We start from the raw sequence: 6,892 nt of genomic DNA, 5'->3' as shown, positions 1-6,892 counted from the left end.
ACCTTTGTACACAATTACAATATTTATTTCAAATAACATAGATCGAGACAATATGCAAAAGCTAAACGGGTCCCTACCATGGATTTTTGCCATCAAAATTTTTTCTCTTTATGTACCAAATAACGTGACAAACAAGTCGTGCGCCTGATAGTAAGCGACAAGCCTGTCCATAGCAGATGCAGTACCACTCAGAGCTTTAAATCGCAAAGATCTGAAGGGCACTGCTATTGCGCCGATCACCCTGAGACATAAGTTGACAATTCCCATGTCCCTGTAATTTCTCCAGCACCCTTTCCCTTCAATACCGGAACGTAGTAATGCTGATATTACTGCTTGGCAGCAAAAATAGGTAAGGTGGCAGTACCTTCCCTGGAGGAACTCTTTCACAAGGAGCTGTACTGCTAGCATATACTTGGACAATAGAATCTATACAAACGGCGTGTTTTTTACGTAGACGCGGGTTAACGCGACTCAAGCACGCCGGTCAACACATTTATATATAATCTGCTTATGCTCTCTTGCGGGCGGGCGAACGTGCGTGCGTACGTGCGTGCGTGCGTGCGTGCGTGCGTGCGTGCGTGCGTGCGTGCGTGCGTGTGTATATATATATATATACACGCATATATATCGAGATATGTATATTCGCTAAATCAAGGACTGTAATCATATTTAGAGCGGGTAACACCGAACTACTCCAGTAGTAAGTGTCAGTTTTTCGGGTTTGACATTGCCTCTAAATTTAACTATTTTGACGTTATTATTCATCGCGGGGCTCAACGAATTTATAACGAAGAACGTATAGACCAATTATCAAATAATTCCTGGCACAATTAGTGACATGGGAGTTTCCCTCAACTTCTCCCCTTTTACCCTCGGAAATCGTGTGAAGTTTCCAACCTGCATTGAGCCAACGTGGCAGACTATGGCCTAAGCTCTCGCGTTTGAGGAGATCAATGCCCAGCAGTGGGATGTTTAAACAAATGGGTTCACTCACTTACTGTGACGCTAGCGTAAAATGTCAATTTCTTTAAACTTCTCTCTCAAAGACACTCTGAGATTGACAGTCAGATTTTAAATTACCCTAACCGAGACAAAGCTTTAGTTAATATCGGCGGCATTACTTTTTTTGTTTCGTTCCTTACGCCGAATAATTAAAAAGAGAAATTATAAACGCTCATTAACTAACATTCATAGTTTCTATTGCCAAAAATTGACACGCGCCGCACGCGATATAGACGAAGCGTGAAATAATTCGTGATATAACATACGCAATAATTATTATCTTCCTTGTAAGCTGTGTAGTTAATTGTTAATAACTTGCAATAATTAATTGGAATTCAAATGTGCGGTATCATAGGTCAAGAGTGCGTCAAGCTTGGCTTTGAGATTGAAATTTTACTCTACATAATAAATAAATAAGGTACACCTTAATGCATATTTAAAAAAATCAGTAAATACAAATAAAAAACTGGGCATTAGATGAATATTTACTTTATTACATTCCCGAAAAGTATATTTTTTTTGTTTCTCCTACAATTTGTCTTCAATATTGAGTCTTTTTTTAAATCCTCCATGTGGCCCTTGTTAAACCTAGATGGCTTATAAAGATTACAATTATAATAAAAAATATTAGTGATTAATTATTGTAAACACAATTTTTCTAGTTCCGTCTGGCTTCAATTATCATTTGGCTTTGAAGCACGCTTCCAACCAGTTTTAAAAAAGCAAAAATGGGCATAATTAAACCAAGGAAACAAAAATTTGTATAAAAATGTGTAAACTGACTTAGTACCGAAAAAGTAAACGTATTTTAAACAAAGCATTCGTAACGGTTATACTTTCTAATTCTTTGACAAAAAAAGATTTTTTTTTAATTCGTGGCCCTTATTATGAAATACTATTGAGTCCTGTTTGAATGAGTTTATAGGAAAAAAAAATATCACATTTATTTTGCTTCTTCTTAATAGATACACAACAGTTGGAGTAATTACTAGTGGAGTATGATACTTGCACAAGTAATTAGTATTAGGACCATTAATATTACGTCATAAAACTAAATCTGACCAGTCGTTCGTAAGATATGGAAAAAATACATTACTGACCACAAACATTATCCTCCTCTTAGTTTCGCTGAAATTGGATCAATATTTTACATTATAGTATAATTATTTTACAACTAATGTTTAATAAGTGCCGAAGTGGCGTGCCGTTAACCGACGCGCCTGTCCATAGCAGTGATAGATATCGATGTAAGATGAAAAATACGGTAGACCGATTTTAAGTGCTCGTGTACCCTACTGACCAATTGATGGAACAACTTTCACTACATATTTTAACAATCAATAAATTATTAATGAATGAATTATATAATCATCAAATAAATTTCGTATCTTAAATTGGTAAAATGGAAACCTCAAAATTTATTTCTAAAATTTTCTAATAACAAAAATGCGAACGTTTTTAATACCTCAAGGTATCATACATCCCTATCAACCATATTACACTTATCATGTTAACATTATAAATATAAAAGCCTTTGTCTTACAAGAATCTTAGAAAAACACATTCCCAATCAACTTTATGCTTATACAAATAAAGAAGAAATTACTTGTGTTTATATGTGTGGTGTACCTCAGGGCAAAGGTTTGAGACCATGGTGTTATACTCGCCGTGACCTCAAGCTGTCACGCTTTGAATAACTAATTAATCCTTCCTACAAATCGAACCCGTTACAAAAGGCAAAGCTTATAAAATATAAGCAACATGACGTCATTTCATTGAAGAATTCTTCTGGGATAGAATACAATTACTACATTGGCATTTAAAAGAATGCAATAGTGCCAAATAATAATTTACCCTACTAATACGGTTAATTTTGTTTGGGCGAGCAAAGGCTCGAACGGCAGGGTCAGTGGCTGTATTTCGGAATTTATTTTTTACAAACATTAAAACCATTTGAATAATACGTGATCTATTTAGTTCAGTTGATATATAAAAAAAAATCATTGGTATATGTAACGTACGTATTGAATACAGGCGTTTTCTTATAAAATTGCGAAATTGTTTTTTTTTTTCGTGACAATATTTAGGAATCGTGATTTTTGATATTAAATATTTAAATATTAAATTATATAAAATATTTCCATAATAAAAGAAACATTCTCACATCAGGAATACCGTTGGATCTGAAAAAAAGATTTGTGAAAGCCTATGTCTGGAGCACTGCACTCTATGGATGTGAGACCTGGACCATCACAAAGAGAGACAGAGAGCGATTGGAGGCATTTGAAATGTGGTGCTGGAGACGTATGGAGAGGATAAGCTGGACCGAGAGAGTGACTAATGAGGACGTTCTGGAGAGGATTGGGGAACGGAGAGGCCTGACGGAGACGAGAATAGGAGGGGGAAAATGTTTGGACATTTGTTGCGCAACGACGAACTATTGACGGTTGTTGTTGAGGGAAAGATGGAAGGAAGGAGACAGAGAGGAAGACCGAGAATGGCATTCTGTGACCAAATAAAAAGAAAGGTTAATGTGAGCAGTTACAGGGAGGTCAAGGAGTTAGCTATGGACCGTGAGGAGTGGAGGAGGCTACACCGACAAGAGCATGGCTCTTAAATAAAATGAATGATGATTTTTGATTGAGTGCATGTCCTCAATTTTACTATAATTTTTTTCCAAAGTGATTGGTTCAACACTTTCGCTGTCATGCGGAATTAACCAACGCCATTTGAGGTTGTATTGACTCTTAAAGACTTGTTTACCGTTCGGCCACGGAGACGGTTACTCCGCAGCTCCGGTCCGAACGTTACCATGCTGGATTGCCACGCAGAGTTCTTGGGTTAGATTCCTGGATCGAGAGAAATATTTATATGACCTACACTTATTTCTCTCGTGAGTTTAGGTGTAATTTGTGAATGTCTAGGTGGGACTATGGCACCCGCGATACAAGGTTTACCAAGCGCAGGTGTAAAAAATGAAAAAAGAAAGTTATAACTAGAATTGTGACCCTTTTTCGTCCTGATTACTTTTGCTTGTTGTGTTTGTGTAATGTAACTATACATCTTACATATTATTATCATTCGTAAGTAGTAAATAAATAGTTATATTTAAGTTAGATTGCCGATTATTGTTTTCTTAAAGACCTTTTGTTTAGAATTGTAGAAATTGTGTTCCGACAATGTCCGACAGAGAACTCAGGCCTAGATTGAATGACAGCACTTTGATTAGGCTTCGTTCTTTTCATCAACATAATTATTACATATACAAATCAGAGTAGCTCATAGTTTATTGTTACATGTATCATGTAATTTTTCTAAGTATATTTTTTATATAATCAGTGTTTTGTAAAAAGGACGTAAGCGACATTTCGAAAAATTTTTCATGGGAGCATGTTTTAAAATATTTGCGTCCTGTTTCAAAATTCGAATACAATTGAATTTGAAACAGGACGTAAATATTTTAAAACTTTAACAGTCGTGAAAACCTAAGACGTACTATGTGTCTGCTGAATAAAGTATTTAATTTTATTAATTCGTAATCAAACTTAAATATTTAAAGGTATTTACTTTAGCTGTCACGACCGCAGTAATAAGGGATATAGTCGTACACGACATTACGCAATATGCGTACCTACATAATAAATAAATGCATTGCCCCGACTTTTAATTGATGGACATAAAAACAAAGCTGTTGTTTACAAAACATTGACTCACCATTGACCAAGCTTTAGTACAGCCAGCAATTCAGTATCCAATACAAATGAGCTACTTTTATTCAGACCATGACGTCATAACACATTACAATGAGCCGTAGGACCATTTTACAACGCAACTGTGAATGGCGGCATTCACATCTGGACAGGTACGTATTTGGTTTACATTTTCACATCTAATAACCCGTACTGGTTAAAATTATTATCAGCCAAACTTATTTATGTGTTACAAGGACAAGCATAGTAAATCTTAGCCAGAAAAGACATTAGCACCCAAATCTTCAAGATATTAAGGTAAGGTCACTCCTGAATAAGTCCCGGACAAACGAATCCTGATATTAACTGGATTGTGACATCTGGGCAAATTCAATATAGAGTACTTGAAAGTCCATGACATAAACTACGTGGGTTAGCAAATTAATCAGAAAATAAATAAGCAACGTCAGTATTCTTGAAGATTTTTTTAATAGAAAGTGGCGGGACGAACTAGTCGTGCGCCTGGTGGAAAGCGACACGCCTGTCCATAACAGCTGAAGATCGCAAAGATCTAAGGGACACTCCCACTGCGCTCGTCACCCGGTGACATTAGTCGACAGGTGACAAGTGCCATTGCCCTTCAAAACCATGGTTCGTTCCGTGCCTTAGTTGGCATAGCGCCTGGCACAGTTTGCTAGAAGACGTCGGTTCGAATCTGGCCGGATCGAAGGAATTTTTTCTAAGTGTTCTCTGATTATTTGTATTAATAATTATAACAAACTAGTGGAGCAATTTCGCAAAAAGTAATTGAATATCAATTCAATACAAATTTAATGAATTGAATTAAATAAATTATGTAGATACTGTGACATTTTACAACAATTCTATTTAAGCTTGAGAAACTTATTAGTTTATTATAAAACAATAACAATTAAAAAACATAACAATAATTGACGACCTAGTAAAGTTACACCAGTACACTTTGTTAGACAAGTGGTTCTTATGAATATTAAAAATTAAATAGGACTTTATTCATCAAACACACCCACACATATTACATAGAACATCACACGATATTACGTACTAACAAATTGTAAAAAGGACGAAGTCTCAGCATAGTGCTGTTTTTCAGTCTCCGCCTGTGTTCTTTGTCGAAATATAATTTTGAGCAAAAGGACTACAACAAAACAAACATCATTAATCTAACTTGAATCTAACTATTTATTAATATGGGGTTGTTTCGCACTCTAATGTTATTATCATGCCAAACTGAATTTCCTTTTCTAACTCCGTCTCTGCGTCAAATCACATACTACCGCCGCCCGCGCCGATCAACATAAATGCTCACAAATTGATCTTTGATTATCTCCTCGAGCCTAACCACAAGCGCAGAGTTCAGATAATTTATCGCATATTTATAGGTGAGACAAGGCTTTATCACAAGTTTTGTAATTCATAATGTCAGGCGGAGTATGTCTACTACATTTCGCAGTATCATTTATTAACAACCCATTATATATAAGTCCATACCGAAGCTATATATAATTCTAAATATTTGGCTACTGATCTTGAGAAGATATCCGAACCATAAACCTCATCCACAAGGAGCAAGCATTCTCTTTAGTATTAGTTCATTTCACACAGCATGGGTACGGTGTCGTTTGAGTCTAGAGATGTAGTAATGTAAAATCAAATGAAAAAAAAAATCGGTTTAAATATCTTATCGAGATAGTTTGTTACGAAGAGAGAATCGATTTTTAAACACTGTAGTTCAAGACCAAATAATAAACAAATAAAAAGAACACAATTATAATGTTATTAAGTTACTAAAAAAACTATACAACAAATAAAAAACTAACAATAACCAAACATAAAGTCAACAAAAAAGCATAAATCAACAGCAACAAAAGAGGGTCATTTTCTTTTGTTTTAAGCTTTGTGTGATATTTTTGGACAAATTGTTTCAATTTCGTTTCGTTGCTGTTGTTTTCATGCTTTTTTGTTGACTTTGTGTTTGGTTATTTTTTTATTTGTCGTGAAGCTGTAAAGTAACCTAATAACATACAAAGTGCATATGCAAACGTATTGACTCAAAATACATAATAGCAATTCGATTTATCGATCCCATGGTGTAAATTTCTATAGATAAAATTATTCCGGTTTACGTATCAAGAAGTTGGCGAACCTTTATATATGAAATG

This window comes from Hyposmocoma kahamanoa, unplaced genomic scaffold, assembly GCF_003589595.1.
Source record: "Hyposmocoma kahamanoa isolate Upper Pololo Valley unplaced genomic scaffold, ASM358959v1 138, whole genome shotgun sequence".
Lineage (NCBI taxonomy): Eukaryota > Metazoa > Arthropoda > Insecta > Lepidoptera > Cosmopterigidae > Hyposmocoma > Hyposmocoma kahamanoa.
Note: the sequence above shows the minus strand (reverse complement) of the source record.